Raw genomic sequence first — 24261 nt, 5'->3', positions numbered from 1 at the left:
AGAGAGTGAAGGATGTAGAGCAAGCAGGTGCCAATGCTTGGGACTTGGTAAGAGGTAAACTCTCCAAGGGGGAGGCCTCTTGGCTTCATCTTTCCTAGCTCGAGCCCAGGAAGATAAGAGAACATCAGTGCAAGGCCAGGCTTGCGATAAGTTTCTGAGTCGCTGTTGGTCACAGAGGCCTTAGACATCAAGAGACAAAAGATGGAACATTGTGAAAGTGCCTGGGTTATTCTCAGGCTTTTGCTCATTCTGGGGAAAGTGGGATATGGCTTCCATAGAACATTTCTATTTTGTGATCTTCAGGTCAATTTGGAAAAAAACAAAACTGAAAGAGCAAACGATTATGCAAACCTGATTTCTAGAGTAATTGAGAATAGTTACTGATAACGTATGAAACACAGTTCTGTTGTTGATGGTGTTATAAAGTGGACTTTTTTAGGTTATGGTTCTTTTTTGCAAATGTCAGTCACGTTTGCTTTGTAAATGGCTTGAATCCACCTGTGATACTACTCATCGTGGTGTAGAATTCTGCATGAGGTTGTGACACCCAAGGGAGATTGTTAGCAAAACAGCAGAACTGTTTGACCTGTAACACATTCCTCAAACAGGGCCTTTGGCATGCTGCATGGGATTTTCTGTGTTCAAATGTCCATATGTGTCATATCTGATACTCTCTGCACCTGTAAGATTACAGTTCATGTCTCAGGGAAAGAGAGCGCTCCAGAATTTGGCAGAGGTTCCCACCTCAAATCAATTTCCCTGGGATATTTTTAGGCTGTTGATTAAGGCAGCATATTCAGCAGGGTAGGATGGTTCAGTGGTGTGAACAACTTGATTGCGAGCTTTTTGCGTGTCCCTCCCACATGTTTAACTTGCTGACAGGGTCAGGAGAGATTACCCTGTGGACATGCGCTTTGTCTGGCTGGCCGTGATGGGCTGTTATGAAGATTTGAGTACTATTTTGGAGAAAAACAATTTAATTCCTTTTGATCAATGTAACAGATTTCTCTCTTTTTTTTGAGAATATATGACAAAGTCAGCACTTTTTTGAAATGGGAGTGGGACTGGGGGCAACCAAAGAAGTGGATAGGACAGGGATCCTGCTCTCAATGATTAAAATCCAGCTGGACAGGGACTTCCCCTGGTGGTCCAGTGGTTAAGACTCTGTGCTTCCAATGCAGGAGGCCCGGGTTTGATCCCTGGTCAGAGAACTACATCCCACATGCCTCAGTGAAGATCGCGTATGCTGCAACTAACAACTGGTGCAGCCAAAAATATAAAAAATCCAGTTGAACAAATTCAGGACACAGTGAAGGAGCAAAATTCAGTCATCTGAACAACTGCAGGAGTCTGAGCACTTCCTGTGTGCCCAGCATTGAGTCAAGTCATTGACAAGAAGGATCTCATTTACCCCTCAGAGCAAATCTCTAAGAGTCCTCAGTATCCGAGCTTGTAGACAAGACTAGAGGTGTTGGGCTTCCCTTGTGGCTCAGCTGGTAAAGAATCTGCCTGCAATGCGGGAGACTTGGGTTCAATCCCTAGGTTGGGAAGATCCCCTGGAGAAGGGAAAGTCTACGCACTCCAGTATTGTGGCCTGGAGAATTCCATGGACTCTATAGTCCATGGGGTCGCAAAGAGTCAGACACGACTGAGCGACTTTCACTAGAGGTGTCAGGGAGGCTGCTACAGGTCTCCCAAGGGGCAGGTGCCATCACTGGGACCTCACCAGTCTGTGTGAGCTGGGAACACCCCGCAGCACAGCATGTGTGTGTGTGTTAAATGACAGACATGAGCCTTTAGGGCAAAAGCTGAGCTAGAAGGAAAGGATCACATTGTGGGTGGGTTGGAGAGTGCTGAAGGCGACTCTGTGACCTTGGGGAGGGTTTGAATAGGCAGGGGAGCTGGAGAAGATTCCAAGTGGGAGAGGTGATGGGAGCCTCAGAAGAGAGCTGAGGATCACTATAATCAGACTTTAAGTGAGGGTTGCGCTCTGTAGTTTGGACAGTACTGGCCCAGCTGTCATGATTTTTTTTTTTTGGCTGCACTAGGTCTTAGTTGTGGCACCTGAGGTCTTCGATCTTTGTTGCAACATGCGGGATGCAAACTCTTAGTTTCAGCATGTGGGATCTTAGTCCCTGACTGGGGATCAAACCCAGCCCCCCTGCATTGGGAGCACAGAGTGTTAATCACTGGACCACCAGGGAGGTCCACATCCCCTGATTGTTTTTTGGGGGGGGGGCTGCCGTGGGTGTGGGCTTTCTCTAGTTTTGGCAGGCGGGGATTACTCTGTAGTTGTGGTGCATGGGGTTCTCACTGTGGTGCTTCTCTTGATACAGAGCATAGGCTCTACAGTCCTGGCTCAGTAGTTGTGGCTTGTGGGCTCAGTTGCCCCATGGCATGTGGGATCTTCTTGGACCAGGGATCAAACCCAAGTCCCCTGCATTGGCAGGTGAATTCTTAACCACTGAACCACCAGGGAAGTTCCATCTCATGACTTTTACAACGGACCTGTGTGTAGCCTAGGTGGATGTCATCATTCCCATTGCCCAGAGGAAGAAACTGAAGCTCAGAGTTAAGTGACTTGCTCATAAGTAGCAGATCCTGGACTAAACCCAGGACTCCTGTCCCAAGGTCTTTGCCTCTGCCTGGTTGAGCCGGGCAAATCCAGGGATCATTGGAGAGACCTCAGCCAGCATAAGGGCACTTTTAGGAAGTATTTTAATGCAAGAATGAATTTATTATCCATAACAGTAGCAAACATTTTGGAAAATCTTTTTATATCTAGATTTTGTCCTAGGTTTAGTATTATAGTAGATGTGAAACATGTCTTTTTAGGTGTCTGGTCCCATTCATTTGTTTAGTCAGATCCGGTTATGTGCTGTGCTGGCTGTTCTCTTTAATGTTGAGTCTGTGAAACAGCTTTCAGAAGACGAACCTCAAGGTGCAGTAGCCGAGCTGAGCAAGCAGAGTCGAGATCTCTGATGTTTTGAATCTTTCAATGACTTTCTTGACGACAGCCAGCCCTTTCAGGGTCCCCCGAATCTCGAAGAGTCTCCTGAAGTTAGGAATCCAGCCAACCAGAGTAGTGTCATTCATCAAGTTGTCTGGGTGCCAGGTACCATGCTAAGAACTTTGCTTTGGGAGGTTTTTTTTTGGGGGGGGGTATGGGGGAGGGAGTCACACCTTGAGGCTTGTGGGATCTTAGTTCCCCAACCAGGAATTGAACCCAGGGCCACAGCAGTGAAAGTCCTGAGTCCTAACCAATGGACCACCATGGAAGTCCCCATGTGGAGAACTTTTCATGTTATCCCATTAATTGTCCCCCAAAAGTATTATTATTCCCACTTTGAGAAATTTGAGGTTTTCATGGAGTAACTCAGTGACAGAACCAGGATCCAAACCAGGGTCTGTTGTCTCCAAAACTCTCTTTCCCACGTGGGAAGCTTGTTGAAATGAACTCCCATGGGTACAAAGTTCGGAGGGGAGCAGAGCAGCCAGGAGCAGGTGGAGGAGGTCCTGAGCACCTGTCCCATGTCCCACCTCCTCTGCTGGCCTCTGCAGAGTGGTCAGGGTGCCCTCAGCACCGTGGAAAAGCCTCTGGTCCAGATGGTTTTGGAGAATTCCTACAGCACTGATGCCATGTCTGGTTCTACTGTGGGTCCAGAAATGGTTTCAAAAACAAGAGCAAGCAAAGTCCAATCTGAGAGCCTCTTGAGGAGCCTTAAGGACTGGTGGCTTCTTTGAACATAAGTGCTCATAAGTACCTGCGCTTATGTGGCTGTGGGCGCAGGCTTAGTCGTCCTTGGAGAGGACTCACTTTATTGCCTGAAGTTTGAGAGCTTTTCCTGCTAGGCTGTCTCATACTTCCACTAATCACTGAGTTAATACTACAACCCCTCCAGAAGGTAGGTGTTACATCCCTTAGATGAATACAAATGGGAAGCTGACCTCAGAGATGACAGCGACTTGCCCAAAGTCACACTGGAATTAGTAGCTGACCAGGCTTTAAAATCGGATCCTTTGACATCTCATTCTGTCCCCTTTTTCCTGAGCTGCCTCCCCATCCCCGCCTTCCTCTCACAAAAGCTGATCTTAACATGTAATTCATCATCTTACCCCATGCTCAGACACTTAACTGTCTTCTCATGGATTCTAGGGTCAAGTTGAAACCCCTTAACTTAGTGTTTATCCAGTATCTCCAGTGTATCCAGTCTGCCCCTAATCTCCATCTCCATCTTCAACTTCGATGTAACTCACCTCCCTGGGCCCCACTACCCCCCCACCCCTAGCAAAGTAGGATTTCAGGTGAGAAAGGGGACCCCACCGGAGGTAGAAGGAACGGCGTGGCCAAAAGCTTGGTAGAGGGGAAGCCCGGGACCCATTTGGGAAGAAAGAGACTCAGGTTTGTTTAATGTCTACTGTGGTCAGTGAAGCCTTGGTTTGAATCTCAGGTTAACAGTTCAGCACACCTTGGACAGACTCGTGCGGGTTTTCTCTTCTCTAATGAAATGCTGATGGAGATCCTAATCTCTCATCCAGTGCCCCTGCAGCACACAACACATCCTTTGGGGTGAAACACATTTTCAAACTAGAAAACACTGCATTTGTTTGTGTCCCCCTTTTCTCCGAATTAGAGGTTATCTTTTCTTCTGGGCACCTCAGCACTAAATAGGAATACCGCTCTCCTGTAGCATTTACCGCAGACTGCCTATAATAGTTCCTTGTTTTGTACGTGCCTTTTCTGTGCTTCATGTCACCCTGAACACATCCCATGTTGAACTATGGTTGTTTTTAACCCACCTCTGCTCCTGTACATTGGAGGATCACAGAGAAAGTGGGACCTGAACTCTTTTTTGAATCCTTTAGAGCAGGGGTCCCCAACCTCTGGGCCATGCACTGGCACCTCTTGCTGGACCAGCGGTGGCATTAGATTACAAAGAAAGTGCACAGTAAACTTAATACCCTTGAGTCATCCCAAAGCCCATGCCCTGCCCCCTCCCCGGTCCATGGAAAAGTCATCTTCCACCAAAAAGGTTCCTGGTGCCAAGCAGGTTGGAGACCGCTGCTTTAGAAACAAATCACTTAGCACAGTGATTTGTTTGAATGCAATAAGTACCCCACATGATGGGTACTCAAATCCATGTTATCTCCATGCGTTGAGTATACTGGACACTGATACAGTTGTGTAGGACTCTGAAATGTGCTTTAAAATACAACACCATCCTCATATTTTAGAGATGGTTAGTGAACCCACTCCAGTACTCTTGCATGGAAAATCCCATGGACGGAGGAGCCTGGTGGGCTGCCATCTACGGGGTCGCATAGAATCGGACACGACTGAAGCAACTTAGCAGCCGCAGCAGCAGTGAGCCAAAGACATGTCTCATTTAACCAAAGAAGCTTTGGTCGTATACTAAACTAGCATAGAAATTGGGGGTTTCTGATGTTGATGGGTGAGAGACAACTTGAAACCTAATTTTTTATTTTTCAAATCTAGTAAAGACAAAAAAAGGAGAGGCACTCACATACGAAAGCAACGACATGTTGAAAACCCAAATTGAAAAATAACATGTTTTGCGGGCTCTGTAATTCACCGCGATCTTGGCAAAACTTTATAAAGGGGCTGAAGATGGTCCTGCCCTGTTCATAAGCCCATGTTTAGAACCAACTGGTTCTCGGGCTCCACTTGCAGCAGGTTTTCCTACCTGCATTTAAGAAAATCCATGCATCAGATGGCAACAGACCCTGGAACTGTCCCATTTGGATCCCCTGTCCCCACCCCCGATGTGTGCATCTACACACACCTCTTTTTGTTTCTCCTAAAAGCTCGGGGTGGTTCAGCGACCGCCCTGTGAGTGAAACTTGTGGTGGGGTTATAAGAGTTGGCTTTCCCCCCACCGATCACCACCACATCGCTAAAACAAATCTTCACAAGGGACAGACTCTAAGGAGGTGTCTTAACAGTTTAGCCTCCCTGGTTCCCATGGGAATATGGATTTTTTTCCTTTTGGAAGAAAAGAGTATGGTCATTCATAAGGGGAAAAAAGACTGGGGAACAGTGTGTTTCGCATATCAAAGTTAAAAATAGACCTAGGACATTTACGCAGCACGTCTGTTATTCTTAACAGTATTGGAGAGAATGCTACCTGCGAAGGAAGGTTACTCAGTAGCAGGACGCTTGCAGGGACCCATGGTAATTGATGCAGGGGCTCCTGGAGGGCCCTTGGAGGATCGCACTCTCCCCGGCCCCCAGCTGAACCTCCTATTGTCTCTGGCTCAAAGATCAGGACTCAGAAGACAGATTAAGACCCCACAGGAACTGCCACCTGCCTGCCTCAGGCTGATTCCTGAGACTGCTCTTCCCACTTCTTATGCTTCAGCCACTCCAAACCACTTTCCACTCCTGCAGCCGCCTCGCTTCCCCTCTTTACTGCCTGCACTGACCACCTCCTCTGCTTGCAACCCTGCACCTGTACCATGCTCCCTCTTCTGTGCTTGGCTCTCTCTTATCCCTGAAGACTCCAAGTTGATGTTGCTTCTTCCAGGCAGTCTTCTTTGATTCCCTCCTCCCATCTCCTTCCACACCATTTCTACCAAAGTGAAGGCACTGCCAGTTTAATTCTCTCTCTCTCTCTTCCTGTGTTCCCACTTCCCAGCACCATGCTGGGCACATTACAAACATCCAAGGATCAGTGAATGAGCGAGGAGCTCCACTTCAAATTAAAAATAGATCAGCTACTCTGAAGCTTTATCATTCACCTCTTTTACCTCCAAGCTCCCATCTTGGCTTCACAAGGGGAAAATCTATGTGTCCATCTCAGGAGTTACATGGACCTCACATGTCAGGAGTAAAATACCCAACGGAAGAGTTACTTTTCTTTTTTTGAAAATAATCATTTTTAAAGTAATTAATTCCATTTATTTTAAAATTTCTGATTGTGCTGGGTCTTCATTGCTGTGTGCATGCCTTCTCTAGTTGCAGAGAGCTGGGCTACTCTTTGTTGGGTTGGTGCATGGGCTTCCCTTGTTGTGGAGCTCCAGGCACGAGGGCTCAGTAGCTGTGGTTCACAGGCACTAGAGTGCTGACTCCGTAGTTGCTGTGCACAGGCTTAGCTGCTCTGAGGCACGTGGAATATTCCAGGACAGGGAATCGAACCTGTGTTCTGTGCATTGGCAGGTGGATTCTTACCCACTGTACTACCAGGGAAGTCCACGGTTACTTTTCATTACACGTTGTTTTCTTTCCTGTTAAGTCAATAGCTGGCCCCCTTTTAAAGTTGAACTCAAGACTAGGATGCCCTTGTGTGTGTTCCTGCCCCTGCCCCAGGGTCTTGCAGACTTAGACCCCACCGTGTGAAGGTATCCCTGAAATATTGCAGTACTGTGGCTCTGGCCCCTGCCTGCCATCACATCTACTTAACTGCCTTGTCTGTGAGATCTCTGTTGACCCTCGAGTCTCAGCTTGAATTCCTGCAGGGCAAGACTTTGAGCTTCCTGTTCCTAGGGCACAGTACCTGGCGACAAGTAGACTCTGGGTTGCTAATTTTGGATAAATGAGTACCATGTTAAAACATGTTGAAATGTACTTTGCCTCCAGTTATCAGCTGATCCGAGAGGGATGGTTTGTTAAGCCGATCAGGTTTTCTTGGGCAGGACTGCCTTACACATTGAAGGAGGTTAGGATCACACCCTCTGAATGTTGGCATCATAAATACACATGCAGGTCGAGAGCTTCCCACTCGGTCACTGTGACGATCAGCCTCCAGCACACGTGAGCCAGGGTGGTCCTTAGCATGCCAGGGTTGTGGGGTTCTTTAGCTTTTTAAAAAATGGTTTTTGGCTGTGCTGGGCTTAGGTTCCTGTACATGGGTTTTCTCTAGTTGTGGCGAGCGGGGGCTACACTCTTCTTACGGTGTGTGGTCTTCTCATTGCGGGGAATTCTTTTGTTGTGGAGCCCGGTGCTCATGTGCATGGGCTTCAGTAGTTGCGGCTCATGGGCTTCGGTGCCCTGGAGCATGTGGAATCTTCCCAGACACAGGGATTGAACCTGTGTCCCCTGCATTGGTGGGCCAATTCTTAACCACTGGACCATCAGTGAAGTCCAGGTCCTTTAGCTTTGAGTGGGGAAAAAGCCTGGATGCTCTTCCTTCACCATTCTCTCTCAGATGCCCTGAGTGAAGGGGAACAACAAAGACAGAGGCTGTGATGGACCGACTCAGCTGCATCACCATTCTGAGAAGGGAGAGATCAAAGGGCACATTCCGTTCATGGTCAGGTTTCTGCACCTCCTTTCCACACAATGGACGGCTTACTGCATGCATATCTGAGCATATATTTTAAAACCAGGAAGAAGTTTAGACAGGTTTTCTTTCAAGATTCCAGACAGTATCCTGGTAAATAAGAATTCATAAAATTGTTTTCTTAGTATTGCAATTTTTTCCCCCAGCATGTACAAATATATAGTGTGTTCTCTGAATTCTAAGGGTTTACAATGTTTTGTGTGTTTTTTTTTTAACTTGGAAATCAAATTTTACATCTGAAAGGTTAATGGAGAAAACTAATTATGCTATCTGGTAACCAAATGTGTGATGGGACATTTGTCTCTGTAATTAACAGCAAGGAGCCTTTATAGTTTCATAAAATCGAATGCTACATCGAGTATTCCATGAGCATTTGTTTGGATGAGGTGTCCAAAACAGAGATGTTTATGGACGATATAAAGTTGAACTGAGATGGAATGCAGGTGTCTGCTGTGCATCTCGAAGAATTTCTCATTGTTGAAATGGAAGCCAGAAGATTAATAACTTGACTTTGTCATGATAAAATAAGTAATGTGTTCTTGGAACAGTGGTGCGGCACATAAGTTACTCGGTAATTCCAAGAATTTATTCTGTTCCAGGAATAATATCCTGAACAATTTATTTTTTACAGAAAAAGTTGATGCAACATAATAGCCTCTGAAGTTGCTTGTGTGGCTAATGGAATTATATCTCAAATGTGACTTTACGCCCACATATAAGATGTAAAGAACCCCACAAAAATGCAAGGTTAAGGCACACCTTGAAAGTAAAGAGTCAGGAGGTGCACGAGTAAAGGTTCTTCTGTGAACATTAACTCATTCTCCTCACACATATATAATTTTTTCAATTACTAGCAAGACTTTAATGGGTACCTTAATAAGCGCCGTGTGAAATATAGCGGTGCCGTCGTTGCTGCGGGAGTGGGAGCTTGAGGTGTCCCTGTGAACTGTTTAACTCCTCCTGTGAGAGGCAGGGACATGGACCCAGACCTAATCCATCTTCCTCTGATTTCCTTTGGTCATTTTGGGCAACTCAAATCTTTGACGTAGACCATTTTTAAAGTCTTTATTCACTTTGTTGCAACATTGCTTTTGTTTCATGTTCTGGTTTTTTGGCTGTGAGGCATGTAGGATCTTAGCTCCCCATCCAGGGATGGAACCATCACCCCCCCACCCTACCCCACCACCACCTCCTGCATTGGAAGGTCCCCCAGGGAAGCCCCTATCTTGTTTGTTTGTTTTGGTGGGGGCTGGGGTGCGGATTTCTTGTCTGTCGTCCTGGGTGAACTGGGAAGAGGCAGAGAATGAGACATGTTCCCCTGAGAAGCTTTTGTAGGAAGACACTGTCAACTGTAGGGCTTCCCTGATAGCTCAGTTGGTAAAGAATCTGCCTGCAATGCAGGAGGCCCTGGTCCCATTCCTGGGTCGGGAAGATCCCCTGGAGAAGGGATAGGCTACCCACTCCAGTATTCTTGGGCTTCCCTGCTGGCTCAGCTGGTAAAGAATCTGCCTGCAATGCGGAAGACCTGGGTTCGATCCCTGGGTTGGGAAGATTCCCTGGAGAAGGGAAAGGCAACCCACTCCAGTATTCTGGCCTGGAGAATTCCATGGACATAGAGTCCATGGGGTTGCAAAGAGTCGGACATGACGGAGCGACTTTCACTTTCAGGCACCAAGTAGCCTCATCTGGCCAAACCCACGCACCCCACGGAAATGAGGAGAACTTCTGTTACAGATGTCAGTTTATGCCTTGTACATCAGTGGTGTTTGGGGGTTGTTTTTTTTCCCCTCCCAGCTTTCCTCAACAATAGCTTTAGCGTATCTGATTCTAGAATTAACCATTTGTATACCCATTGGTAGGTCTTTATTGAGCAGCCCTTGGTGCCAGGCTGGGAGATTTGACAGCCCATAGATTGTGATGAAAGACAGAGCCAGGGGACCTCACCTGGAGGGTGAAGGGAGGTGACCCTTGAGAAGAGGACATTTAAGCAAAGAAGAACCTAAAGAATAAGTATAAGGTAGGGCTGAGGCTGTGAGACAGTAAGGAAGTGAGACCCTGTCCCAGGAGCCAAAGACCCTCCTTAGAGGAATTCTTTTTTTCTTTTATTAAAAAACATTTTTTTTTGGCCATGAAAATGGCATGTGGGATCTTAGTTCCCTGACCAGGGTTTGAGCCTGCCGCCCTCTGCACTGGAAGAACGAAGTGTTAACCACTGGACTGCCAGGAAAGTCCCTGAAGACCTTCCATAGAGCTGAAATGGGGAGCCCTCTGGCCATCCAGTATAGTCACTGATGGGGTTTGGATTCAACTGTCCTGAAGTTAGGCCTGGTTTTTTTAAAGCTATCCATGTGATTCTAATGTGTATCAGACACAAGAGCCACCGCCTAGAACAGGGGGAGACGTGGCCAGAGCCAAGGCTGGAGAAGCCCCCAGTGCGAGAGCCGGGGCGCATCACCTCCCACCGAGGCAGGTCACTTGACAAGGTCTGCATTTCCGAAAGATCACCCTGGCTTCAGCATGGACTGTGGTGGGGTGGAGCAGTGCTGCAGGCTTTTGGCCGTCGCCCCATCAAGTGATGATGAGAGAGGAGTGGAAGGACTCCTGAGTAATCTAGAAGTTACAATAAGCAGGACTCAGTGTTTAAGTGGCTGTGGGAGGGAAGAGATGGAAGATGAGGCCCAGTTTTCTGGCTTGGATAGCCAAGCTGGTGCTGTTTATCAAGGCTTGGTGACAGTCATCATAAAATACATTCTTGGACGTAGTTTTAAGGTTGCTTTTGAAATGTCCAAGTGGAACTGTCCAGTGGGCATTTAGATGTATAGGTCTGGAGCCCTGAAGTGGAATCAGGGCCGAAGTCCTCACAGACAGATGGTCACTGGAGCCAGAAGAGAGGTGGGGTGGGTGGGGTGAATCCAGGATGTGTGTGGAGAGGGAGAGGCCCACGTGGGACAGGGTCCAAGAAAACTATAGCATTTAAGGCAGTGGCCATATAAGTGGGTCATGAAGTTAGTTTAGCAGACTGTCACTCACACAAACTATCAATACAATAATAATAAGAGAAATAGATTAGAAAATATCAGAGTGTCTTGCATGCAGGAAGGATAAATTTGTGAAACTTAGATTTTCTTGCTGTGATTCACAGTCCAGAAAGTTTGGAAGCTGCTGCTTACAGCCGCAGTCACCTCATCCCTGGCCTCGCTCAGGGAAGGCGGCCACTGCCAGTCTCCAGGTGCCTTCGGCCCCACAGTTATCAGTTTCTTGAGATTTGTGGAAGAGAAAGATGCTGTGAACGTCATATATTTCTCATCCTCATTAACATTATTTATACTGAAGCTGTTGGAGAAGACTCTTGAGAGTCCCTTGGACTGCAAGGAGATCCATCCTAAAGGAAATCAGTCCTGGGTGTTCATTGGACGGACTGATGCTGAAGCTGAAACTCCAATACTTTGGCCACCTGATGCGAAGAGCTGACTCATTTGAAAAGACCCTGATGTTGGGAAAGATTGAAGACAGGAGGAAAAGGGGATGACAGAGGATGAGATGGTTAGATGGCATCACCGACTCAATGGACATGAGTTTGGGTAAACTCTGGGAGTTGGTGATAAACAGGGAGGCCTGGTGGGCTGCGGTTCATGGGGTCGCAAAGAGTCGGACATGACTGAGCAAGTGAACTGAACTGGATACTGAAGATGAAACTGTACAACAGCATGTGTACTTTAAGTTGGAATATTTTTAAAAATTTAAATGACCAAAGAAACAGTACTGCTAGTACTTACTCTTCTCTTGTTCATCTTTAATTGACGTTGCTGCTGCTGCTAAGTCGCTTCAGTCGTGTCCAACTCTGTGCAACCCCATAGACAGCAGCCCACCAGGCTCCCCCGTCCCTGGGATTCTCCAGGCAAGAACACTGGAGTGGGTTGCCATTTCCTTCTCCAATGCACGAAAGTGAAAAGTGAAAATGAAGTCGCTCAGTCACGTCCGACTCTTAGCGACCCCATGGACTGCAGCCTACCAGGCTCCTCCCTCCGTGGGATTTTCCAGGCAAGAGTACTGGAGTGGGGTGCCATTGCCTTCTCCGTAATTGACCTTATATGATATGTAAGTTAATATTTAAGTCAGTAGGGGCAATGTGCAGTTCTGTACTAGCGTTCTTTAAGAGTTTTCTGTGCAGCAGAGCAGAGGGTCAAGATTTCAGGTTATATGGAAACAGATTGTCTCTTTCCAGACAGTCAATTATGAACATTTTATTTCTGATTAAACGAGGGCAAGATTTTGTTTATACTTCTCTCGGAAAATGAAAGCAGCTCTTGGTCTGCAGTCTTGTTATATTTTTCCTGTGTGTGTTGTCAGCCTTTGAAGACTTTTGCCTTTTGTCTCAGAGAACCATGAGCACAAATAAATTCTCATCGTTTGTAGGACTAACAGGACTCACATGAGCCCTGTTTTGAATTTAAAGGACATGTCTAAGCTGCCTTCTTAGTTTGAAACCGCACAACTAAGTTGGACTCCATAGAGATAGTGTGGCTCAAAGATTTCATTGTTTCCACCGTGTGTATTAAGATAAGTGGGTGGTTAAGGTGCTGACGACTTCATGCAGCGCCCAGTGCAGGTCTCTGCAGCTTCCTGGATGCAGTGCAGTGGGCTTCATGGATGGAGCCCTTCCTGCCGGCCAGCTGGTTAGTTCCCTGCCCATGCTGGTAGAACAGTGAGGCTCATGGACCTTGGAGCGTGATGGGTCTCAAATGTCTAAACTCAAAGTCTCTGTTTTCTCCTGGGGAAGATGTATTCATCAACCTCTGAACCTCTTAGTTTGTGATCAAGATTAAGGGTAGGCAGTGTGCTTGCCCGAGGGCCCCTTACATAGCAAGTGGTGGTCCATAAATGGTGACTCTAACCCTTTTCCTCCTAAGCACGTTCAAATTCCTTTAAAAAACACATAGCTTGGGACTTCCCTGGTGATCTGATGGTTAAGAATCTGCCTGGAAATGCAGGGGACGCGAATTAGATCCCTGGTTGGGGAACTAAGATCCCACAGGCTATGGGGCAACTAACCTCACGTACTGAAACTAGAGAAACCGTGTTCTGTAACTAGAAAGTCTGTGCATCAGAACAAGGGCAGTCGTTACATGGTGCAGCAAAGATCCAGCGAGCTGCAACTGAGACCAGACACAGCCAAAATAAATGTTAATTAAAAAAAACAACAACCATGGTTTGTAAGCTTCAAGAGAAAATCATCTTAGGCCTGAACCCCTGGATTTCAAAGTGCACCCTAGGCAGCCTCTTCCTTCCCTGACTTCCTTTTGGCCACCTACTTCCCACTCCTGCCCAGCTTCATCAAAGAAGATTTTTTTAAGTCCAAAACTGTTTCCACCAGTTGCCTTATACCCAACTTTACAATCCAACAGGGAAAAGAATGTACATAATTCTTCCAGATTATTTTTTTCTTACAAAAATTCATACATATTCATTTCAAAATCATTTTTTACAGTTTTCATTTATAAAGTTGAGAACAAGATATAAAATTTAAAAAATCCTGTCCCAGTCACCCTCTCCAGCAATAACCATAGAGTATTTGTAAAAAATACAGGCATGTGTGTTACAAAAAGGAGAATGGGGCTTTCCCTGGTGGCACAGTGGATAAGAATCCACCTGCCGTGCTCGCTTCGGCAGCACATATACTAAAATTGGAACGATACAGAGAAGATTAGCATGGCCCCTGCGCAAGGATGACACGCAAATTCGTGAAGCGTTCCATATTTGAAAAAAAAAAAAGAATCCACCTGCCAACTCAGGGGACATAGGTTCGATAATCCCTGGTCCAGGAGGATTCCACATTCTATGGAGCAACTAAGCCCATATACCACAACTACTGAACCCTCGCTGTAGAGCCCATGAGCTGCAGCTACTGAAGCCCGTGCACCCTAGAGTCCATGCTCCACAGCTAGAGAAGGCACTGCAGTGAGAAACCTGAGCACCGCAACTGGAGAGTGGCCCCCGCTCTCTGCAACTAGAGAAAGCCTGCACACAATAACTAAGACCCAGCACAGCCAAAAATGAATGGAAAATAAACTAACCATTAAAAAAAGGAAAATAGAATTATCCTGTATAATGTTTTGTAATTTTTTTTTTTTTTTTTTTTTGCTTAACCAAATCTCCATCTGTTCCACACAGGTTGAGTGCCTAGTTTAAGCCAGGCAGGCTCTGACTATCCAGTATTGAAGGAAATAATCATGGTCTCAGCCTTCATGGAGTTTATAGGATAATCCTGCACTTATTTCCAAATGACTGTAAAAAGGTCCCCTTCATCCTTTTCAGACATGTAAAGATACACTGTAATCTCAGTCTATAGATATGTCATAATTCACTTATCTAATACTCACTGATTGATGTCTGGGTGGTTTGCGATGTCTCACTAGTGAAAATGATACTACCGTGTATGTTCTTTTAAGTATGTCATAAATACTTGTCTAAATGTTTCTGTAGGATAAATGCCTATGAGTGGAATTGCTGAATTTTCCCAAAAAGGACCCATACCTGCAGCCTATGAGAGGGACTGTAACCCTACACCTTCATCAAAAATGGGCTTTTTGAATCTGTTTGTCATTGTTTAGTCACTAAATCATGTCCAGCTCTTGCAACCCCATGGACTGTAGCCTTCTAGGCTCCTCTGTCCATGGGATTTCCCAGGCAAGAATACCAGAGTGGTTGCCATTTCCTTCTCCAGGGGATCTTCCCAACCCAGGGATCAAAATCGAGTCTCTTGCTTGGCAAGTGGATTTTTTACCATTACACCATCTGGGACGCCCTATGAATCTATTGTTAAATCACTTCAGTCGTGTCTGACTCTGTGTTACCCCATGGACGGCAGCCCACCAGGCTCCCCCGTCCCTGGGATCCTCCAAGCAAGAACCCTGGAGTGGGTTGCCATTTCCTTCTCCAATGCATGAAAGTGAAAAGTGAATATGAAGTCGCTCACTTGTGTCCGACTCTTAGTGACCCCATGGACTGCAGCCTACCAGGCTCCTCTGCCAATGGGATTTTCCAGGCAAGAGTACTGGAGTGGGGTGCCATTGCCTTCTCCGTATGAATCTATAGTCTTTGCCAAATTAATAGACAAAGAATTTCACATTATGTAATTTTTGTTACATCAATCATTAGGGACATTAAGAGATTTGAACTATTTATTTCCCTTGTGAATTGCATGTTCCTGTCTTATGCCCATTTCCCATTGTTAGTAGGTATGTGTTGTCATCTTCTTCACTGATGTATAAGACCTCTCCTGTACATTTGGGATCTGAACTCTTTGGTTTGATTATTCCTTAACATTATTTGAAGTGGTGGCTTCTGACCTACCCACTTAATGTGGCTGGAGTTACAGTCCATGTCTGATGAAGGAACATTCGATTGGGAGGCCATGCTGTATTTGTTATAAAATCAAATTTTTCCTTGTTATAAGTACATTTGGGGAAGAGAAAAGTAGATAAACTCTCTGAATTGGTTGGATAGTTCTAGTGGTATCCTATTGCTTTCTTCATTGATGTCCTGTCATTTTCAGGATAAAGTGAAAACATCAAGGTCCCTGTGTTCTCTGTTTTGCGCATTCAGTGATCATTCAGTCCAGCTAATCAGCTTCTCACCATGGCCTGCCTGGTTTTTCCTCTGCCTCCAGTGCTCTTCCCTCTTCTCTCCCTCAGAGCGCCCACGGACTTGCTGGCCACATATTCTTCACCAACTCAGGTCTTTCTGTCTTCATGGAGTCAGCTGTAATCCTCACAAAGTGATCTCGTCAATTCCCAAAAACGCTCATAATTTAGGCATCATCCAAGGCATTTATCCTGTGTTCTCTCAGTTTAATCGGTCTGATCATGCTATAAATGTATTCCTAGAGCACGTAGCTGGGGACAGTCATACGCAACAGCCCTTTGCCTTCTGCAATGGTTCTGAGTTGGGACCCTGGGGCCCTGGGTTGTTCCATGGAGATAGGGATCTGCATATTTCGGTGGGCTCAAAGCAGAGGATACTTGCATTTGTTTTTTTCGATAAAGCATGAAGCCATCAAAGAAAATTGTTCCTTCATCCCCTTTTAGGGCTTTGCCCCTAAACTTCTCATGGATGTTTTTTCTACTCTGTCTGTAGATGTTCTTTGAGGGACATACTTTTTAAAATTTATTTTTAATTGGAGGATAATTGTTTTACAATGTTGTGTTAGTTTCTGGTATACAGTGAAGTCAGCCATATGTATGCATATATCCCCTCCCTCCTGGACCTCTCTCCCACCCCACCCTGATCCCACCTCTCTACCTCTCTAGGTCATCACAGCACTGAGCTGAGCTCCCCGTGCTGTACAGCAGCTTCCCACCAGCTATCAGCTTTACACGCGGTAATGTGCATGTCAGTGTTACTCTCTCAATTCGTCCCACTGAGGGACACATTTGAGAAGCAGCATGACAGCCCATGTTGATTCATGTCCTGGTATTTCTTTGCTCCCCTGGCCCTTCTTACCCGTCTCAAGCCCTTCTTCCCCTTTCTGCTTTGCAGGCCCATTTTCCCAGCCTGGACCCATGGCATTCTGTCTTGGGACCTGTCTTGGCATCACTTCCTCAGCCTCAGTTAAAAAAAGCTCCTGCCTCCCATGCTGGCTATGGGTGTCCCAGGCTGGGTGAGCTTGCCCACGTGTCAGGAGAGAGGCCCTGGGTCCTCGGAATCCTTGTGCATTCATCTGGGTTCCAAGCGAGGCTGTAAACTCCTGGAGGGGAGAGATGGTATCTTGTCTTTCTTGTCTTTTTCTTTATTTGGTCCTACAGAAATCTCATATTTAGTAGTGGTAGTACAGTAAATATTTATTGAATAGATGAATGAACCTGATGTTATCTAAACAGATTTGTAAGGAACCTCGTCTTTTCAATGAAAACACCATCTATGCCCTGGGCTTCTTAATTATATTCCACCTAACACTTCAGTTGAACAGGAGGGTCCCCCAGCACATGGCAGCAAGCATGCGGGTTAACTCCCCCGATCAACACATTTGATTCCACCAGTTCACCGATCCTGCAGCCGAGGTTTGCGTCCTTCCTTCTCAGTGGCATTTAGACTACACAGTGTTCTCAGCTGGACTCCAAGGACTGTTTTGGGAATGCAGGTTCTGACACATTCTCTTCAGTAGATCTTGGCTCCTCTTTATTTGGGGGATTCCACTTCAGATTGCTTCGGAACAAAGGGTTCACTTTGGCAGCCATCACTCTATTCTCTGTGCTTTTCAGACCCTTCTTGCCATTAGCACCCCCAGGCCTGCGTGTCCCTGGTAAATGTGGCTGCCACCCCCAGGGACAGCCAGTCAGGTCCTTGATAGTGTCTGCAAGTCAGCTCAGGTTTGGGGCAATGATGCCAACCCGGGTCTTCTGAGAGTGCAGAGTCCACTGCAGGTGCCTGGCTATTCAACTCATGTGTTGAGCATTGTGGTGGAGAGAGCTGCTGTGTGGTCTTGATGGGCCCTGCTTCCTTTTTTCCTGCTCTTTTTCTCACTGCTGTCATTTGACAGGTCGGAGTTCAGCCTTTTCTACAATACGGCTCCATGCCAGCTTCTGCTAGTGTTTGAGAAGGAGGTACTTGCATTGTTCAGTATAAATCATGGTTATCTCAGTATTTCTCACTGATAAACTCAACTTTTTTCTGTTTAACTACCATTACCTGCAAAATGCAAGGAGTTTTTTTGTTTGTTTGTTTGCAGTGAATTTTAAACCTTTTTTGGGGGCTGCACTCTGTGGCTTTTGGAGTCTTAGTTCCTCAACTGGGGATCGAACCCTGGGCCCACAGCAGTGAAAGTCCTGAGTCTTAACCACTGGACCGCCAGGAAGTTCCCTTAAAAGGCCTTTTCCAAAAAGGATGTTCACAGTGGTATGCAGCCATCGCCACTGTTTCCAGCACTTCTTCAACATCCCAGACAGGAGGCATCCTTAATGCCACTCCTTCGGCACATCTTCTCAGAGGTTCCTCCTCTGTTTCTAGAACTGGAGGGGTCAGCTCTTTAGACCATAACATTGCCCAGCCTCCTGCCTAGAAGCTACAGTTTGAGGCCACTTTTTCCTATGGATAATGAACAGTGTTCGTGATAACCCGTCAAGTGTTTGAAGAGGAGTCACTCAGTAGCTATTTGTCTCTCAGAGAAACAACCCAACTTCTTTAACCTTTCTTTGATCCTTTCATCTTTTTTGTTGACTTTTGCATGATCTCAAGTTTCTCGACAGCCTCTTTCAGATCAGATCAGATCAGTCGCTCAGTCATGTCCGACTCTTTGCGACCCCATGAATCGCAGCACGCCAGGCCTCCCTGTCCATCACCAACTCCCGGAGTTCACTGAGACTCACGTCCATCGAGTCAGTGATGCCATCCAGCCATCTCATCCTCTGTCATCCCCTTCTCCTCTTGCCCCCAATCCCTCCCAGCATCAGAGTCTTTTCCAGTGAGTCAACTCTTCGCATGAGGTGGCCAAAGTACTGGAGTTTCAGCTTTAGCATCATTCCTTCCAAAGAAATCCCAGGGCTGATCTTCAGAATGGACTGGTTGGATCTCCTTGCAGTCCAAGGGACTCTCAAGAGTCTTCTCCAACACCACAGTTCAAAAGCATCAATTCTTCATGCTCAGCTTTCTTCATAGTCCAACTCTCATATCCATACATGACCACTAGAAAAACCATAGCCTTGACTAGATGAATCTTTGTTGGCAAAGTAATGTCTCTGCTTTTGAATATGCTATCTAGGTTGGTCATAACTTTTCTTCCAAGGAGTAAGTGTCTTTTAATTTCATGGCTGCAATCACCATCTGCAGTGATTTTGGAGCCCAGAAAAATAAAGTCTGACACTGTTTCCACTGTTTCCCCATCTATTTCCCATGAAGTGATGGGACCCGATGCCATAATCTTCGTTTTCTGAATGTTGAGCTTTAAGCCAACTTTTTCACTCTCCACTTTCACTTTCATCAAGAGGCTTTTGAGTTCCTCCTCACTTTCTGCCATAAGGGTGGTGTCATCTGCATATCTGAGGTTATTGATATTTCTCCCAGCAATCTTGATTCCAGCTTGTGTTTCTTCCAGCCCAGTGTTTCTCATGATGTACTCTGCATATAAGTAAATAAACAGGGTGACAATATACAGCCTTGATGAACTCCTTTTCCTGTTTGGAACCAGGCTGTTCCATGTCCATTTCTAACTGTTGCTTCCTGACCTGCATGCAAATTTCTCAAGAGGCAGGTCAGGTGGTCTGGTATTCCCATCTCTTTCAGAATTTTCCACAGTTTCTTGTGATCCACACAGTCAAAGGCTTTGGCATAGTCAATAAAGCAGAAATAGATGCTTTTCTGGAACTCTCTTGCTTTTTCCATGGTCCAGCGGATGTTGGCAATTTGATCTCTGGTCCCTCTGCCTTTTCTAAAACCAGCTTGAACATCAGGAAGTTTATGGTTCACATATTGCTGAAGCCTGGCTTGGAGAATTTTGAGCATTACTTTACTAGCGTGTGAGATGAATGCAATTGTGTGGTACTTTGAGCATTCTTTGGCATTGCCTTTCTTTGGGATTGGGATGAAAACTGACCTTTTCCAGTCCTGTGGCCACTGCTGAGTTTTCCAAATTTGCTGGCATATTGAGTGGAGCACTTTCACAGCCTCTTTAAAAGAGTGCAAAACTGGACGTGACGGGAGGTCCCTGGCGGCTGTGGTTAGAACCCTGTGCTTTTGCTGCCGTGGCCCATGTTCAATCCCTGGTCGGGGAACTAAGATACCCCAAGTTGTGTGGTTCGGCCAAAAACAAACAAAAAGGCTGGACATGATACCACAGTAAGAGCCAAAGCATACTGGATGTAGTGGTGACTGTCCCTCAGTACTCTCAGTGTCCGTCAGTCCTTCTGTAGACGTGAGTTAGGGAGTGGCACCCTGGAGATGGACTGGACGGTGGTCAGGGCGTGCAAGGAGCTAGAGATGACACAGTTGTGACCACGGTGACTGCTGCCTGCCCCGGGGACTCAGTCCAGGAGGAGCAGGTGAACTCACTTGGCCAGCCGAGACACACATGAGCTCATAGCTTTTAATGTTGAAATGAGGGTACTGAGCTCTCTACGTGTTAGATTAACAGGAAACCTAGTATCTCTATATAAGATGTCCTGCCACCCCCTGAGTTGTTTGTGAGCCCAAGGGGTTGTCTCAGTGCAAAGGGGCCAGGTACCACTGGTGGCAACAGTAGCTACCGCTGCCACCAGTATTCCCACTTCATCACCATCAGCTTCTTGTATATTCCCAACTGCCTGCCGACTATATGAATTTCCTTTGTCAGAACTAGCCTCAGGGTGGTGGTCCAATGGCTAAAAATCCGTGCTCCTAATACAGGGGACCTGGGTTCGATCCCTTGTCGGGGGACTAGATCCCACATGCCACAACTAAAGATCCCACATGCTTCAGCTAAGACTCGACACAGCCAAATAAATAATAAAATAATAGATTTTTTAAAAAAAAACTAGCCTCATTGTATTCCCACTCCCCTGCAACCTTCTAATTCTCTGACCGATGTTAGATAGCATCCATTCAGTTACCCCAGCTAGAAACCTCGGATTTATCTTTCACTGATTCTCCTTCACGTCCTCACCCCCATCCCCACATCCAGTGAATCAGCAAGTCTATTTGGTGAACCTTCTTCAGTGTCTCCCTCTCCATTCCCATCCCCCTATCCTGGCCCAGACTGTCATGGCCATTCACAAAGCCTTTAGCAATAACCTTCTGGCTGGTTTCCTCTCCCCTCGCTACTTTTACCATAGTTTTGCCAGATTTGTTTTTCTAAGGGAAAGATCTGATTGTTTACCATCCTTATGTTAAAGAGAGAGTGAATTTGAAATTACCCAGAGCAGGGACTTCCATGGTGGTCCAGTGGCTAAGACTCCATGCTCCCAATGCAGGGGGCCTGGGTTCAGTCCCTGGTCAGGGAACTAGATCCCATATACCTCAACCTAGAGTTCACATGCCGTAACTAAAGATCCTGCCTGCCACTGCTAAGATTTGGTACAGCCAGATAAATAAATAAAAATATTGAAATAAATAACCCAGAGCAATAACCCAATATCTCCAGTGCAAAATTATTCTTCCTTAACCTGGCACCTTAATGGGATGACCTCACTGTATGTGTTGACTTCATCACCTGCCACTTTTCTTTATGAACCTTAAACTCCTGGCACACAGACCGCTGTTCAGGAAGAAGAGGGGGAAGTGGTACAGCTGTGCCATCTACCCAGTGAGCTTCTGCCAGCAAGAGTGATGCTCAGGGGCCACCCTCCCCAGCCCCAAGGGAATGGGAGGTGAATAACTTTCACACAGGGGACTTCAGGGAGGCAGGGTCCTCAGAGAAGGTCCACCGTTTAGCTCTAGCAAGAAATCAGAGGTGTCTACAGATAGCAGGGTAGTCTGCTAGCTGGAGTTCTGGGGGCACATACTTAAAAGAGGTGCAGGTCAGCAGGCTGGGGAAAATCAGGACCATTTTTCAGAATAACCAACCCATACAAAAGGATGTGAGTAAAAGATGTTCAAAGATTTGGAAGGGGAGTACCTTTAAATTTGAACAGGATGATCTTTCTATCTCTGGGGCCCAGGAGATGCTGATAAATTACTGAATAAGAGGGGGAAGAGGGGGAAGTGGTACAGCTGTGCCATCTACCCAGACAGTGAGCTTCTGCCTGCAAGAGTGATGCTCAGGGGCCACCCTCCACAGCCCCAAGGGAATGGGATCTGAATAACTTGATTCCTCTTATTCTAAACTTTATTCATCTTATTCAGTAACTTATTCTTCTTACTGTATTTCTGGTACTTTTTCACTCCATCCTATTAACATTGGGTTGGCCAAAAGGTTCATTCGGATTCATTTTTATATTTGGCAAAACTAATACAGTTATGTAAAGTTTAAAAATAAAATAAAATTTAAATAAAGATTAAAAAAAAAAAACAAAAGGTTCATTCGGATTTTTCTCTGTATATGGATTGTTTATAAACCTTAGTATCACATTTAATTCTTTTTTTTCTTTTTTAAATTAATTAATTTTTTAATATAAATTTATTTATTTTAATTGGAGGCTAATTACTTTACAATATTGTATTGGTTTTGCCATAGATCAACATGAATCCACCATGGGTATACACGTGTTCCCAGTCCTGAACCCCCCTCCCACCTCCCTCCCCATACCATCCCTCTGGGTCATCCCAGTTCACCAGCCCCAAGCATCCTGTATCATTTAATTCTACTAGACCTCATTCTGGTTGTGATACAACATTTCTTTCATTTACATAAAGAAGGTGTATGAAATGACTGTTACAGCTCAACACTAGTTAATTTTCGATGCAAAGATATGGTGACTATTTTGAGTCTTTGTGAAAAGAAGGCATATAGAAATGGATATATAATGTTAAGGCACATCATCTCACTCTATCTTTGAGCATTACTGCCTTTTTTCTTTCATTACCCCAAACAATGAATAATCGTGTTCTGTGTAATGTTGTTCTCTCCTGACCAAGTCATCCTGTATGATGATTTCTGTGTTTCAAGACTCTCTGTTCTGTATTATGCAAATTATTTACGTAAAGGAAAGTAATCTATGTAAAGGAAAGTGAGTCTTGAAATTTAGCAAAGGGTAAAATCCAACCTGTAATCTTTTTTCAGTCTTGTCCAAGGAGTCCAGTTACTAAACATATAAACCATTTTTCATTTAAGATTGTTTTACTATAATTCATGGATCCATATTTGTAAGATTCCTGTTCATTTTCTCTAAAAAGATCCAGCCCTTTGTGGTTAAACATGAAAAAAGGCGTGGTTAGGTTTGGAAAGTGAACAGGTTTCCTTATGGAATTGTTGCTTCTTTTTGTTATTGTTGTTCTTTGTTTTTGTTTTTTGCCCATATTGCACAGCTTGCGGGACCTTAGTTCCCCAACCAGGAATTGAAACATTTTTGGCAGTGAAAGTGCGGAGTCCTAACCACTGGGCAACCAGGGAATTCCCTGGAATCATGCTTCTTTGGAGCTTCTTTGCATTTACACATGGGGAGGACATCAACTTATTAGAATTGGAAAGACAAAGAGGTCAACTAGTGCTTCAAATCTCAACATCTTAATTTATCCCTTTTTTTTTTTTTTTTTTGAGTCAGAGAACTTGGCTTCACTGTAGCAATCAGAATAAGCCCACTCTTTCTGAGAAGGACATACGTGACTTTTAGAGCTGTTTGGTGCCCTGTGAACATCTTGGTAATGGGAAAAACGTACCTCCCTCCTTGACTGCTCCCCCTGGGTTATGCCAGGCATGGTCTGGTTCAGAATTCGCTTTTACAGTTCAGGAAGCTGAAGCCTGAGAATAGCAGGTGGCTCGTCTCGTATCAAGTAGCAAGTCAGTACAATTGGGAAGTGAGTCCAGGTCTGGGAGCCCCGGCCCCAGCCTGTCCCCGACCCACCCCCCAGCATCCGTGGTCCAAGCCTGCAAGCTTCACCCTCTCCATCCCAGTGTGTGCAGGCTGCTCAGCTTTCTCTGTCGTCCCCACTTTTAGTCTTTAGGTCTCCCTCCTGATCCTCTGCTGCATCCCTCCTGAATATGTGAGGACTCAATTCCCCTCTCTCTGCAGAGTGCATCATCCCCACCCCACCCCCGCCCCATGTGTGTGTGTGAGAGAGAGAGACAGAGACAGAGCTCAAGAGAGAGAGATGCGGTTCTAGGGCCTCCTCCCCAGGTGGTGTGGTCAGGGCTGCTCCTGACTTCTATGGCTAAAGGAAGGACAGCTCATCCCACTGCACTCTGGGGACACCCAGCCTGTCACCGCTAAGAGGCCGCCCGGCAACCAGCCCGTTTCCAGCCTTCCCCACGTCTCTCAGCTTTCCTTGACTCCAGCAGTTCTTACACTTAGCTGTTTTCTGTCCTTTCAGCTGTCCCACAGTTGGATAGACTGTGAGC

The 24261-nt window shown here is 45.8% G+C and overlaps 1 protein-coding gene and 1 non-coding gene across 6 annotated transcripts in view; both read left to right on the top strand.

The window, feature by feature from the left end:
- BEND7 (BEN domain containing 7) overlaps window positions 1-24261 on the top strand; it is an 89659-nt gene that overhangs the window by 5210 nt on the left and 60188 nt on the right. The window lies entirely within an intron of this gene.
- LOC129626307 (U6 spliceosomal RNA) lies at window positions 13955-14061 on the top strand. The gene has a single exon (XR_008701914.1). It is a non-coding gene; the product is annotated as a U6 spliceosomal RNA (small nuclear RNA).

The sequence above is a fragment of the Bubalus kerabau genome, chromosome 13, assembly GCF_029407905.1.
Source record: "Bubalus kerabau isolate K-KA32 ecotype Philippines breed swamp buffalo chromosome 13, PCC_UOA_SB_1v2, whole genome shotgun sequence".
In the NCBI taxonomy this organism is placed as follows: Eukaryota; Metazoa; Chordata; class Mammalia; order Artiodactyla; family Bovidae; genus Bubalus; species Bubalus kerabau.
This window is presented reverse-complemented; position numbering and strand designations above follow the sequence as displayed.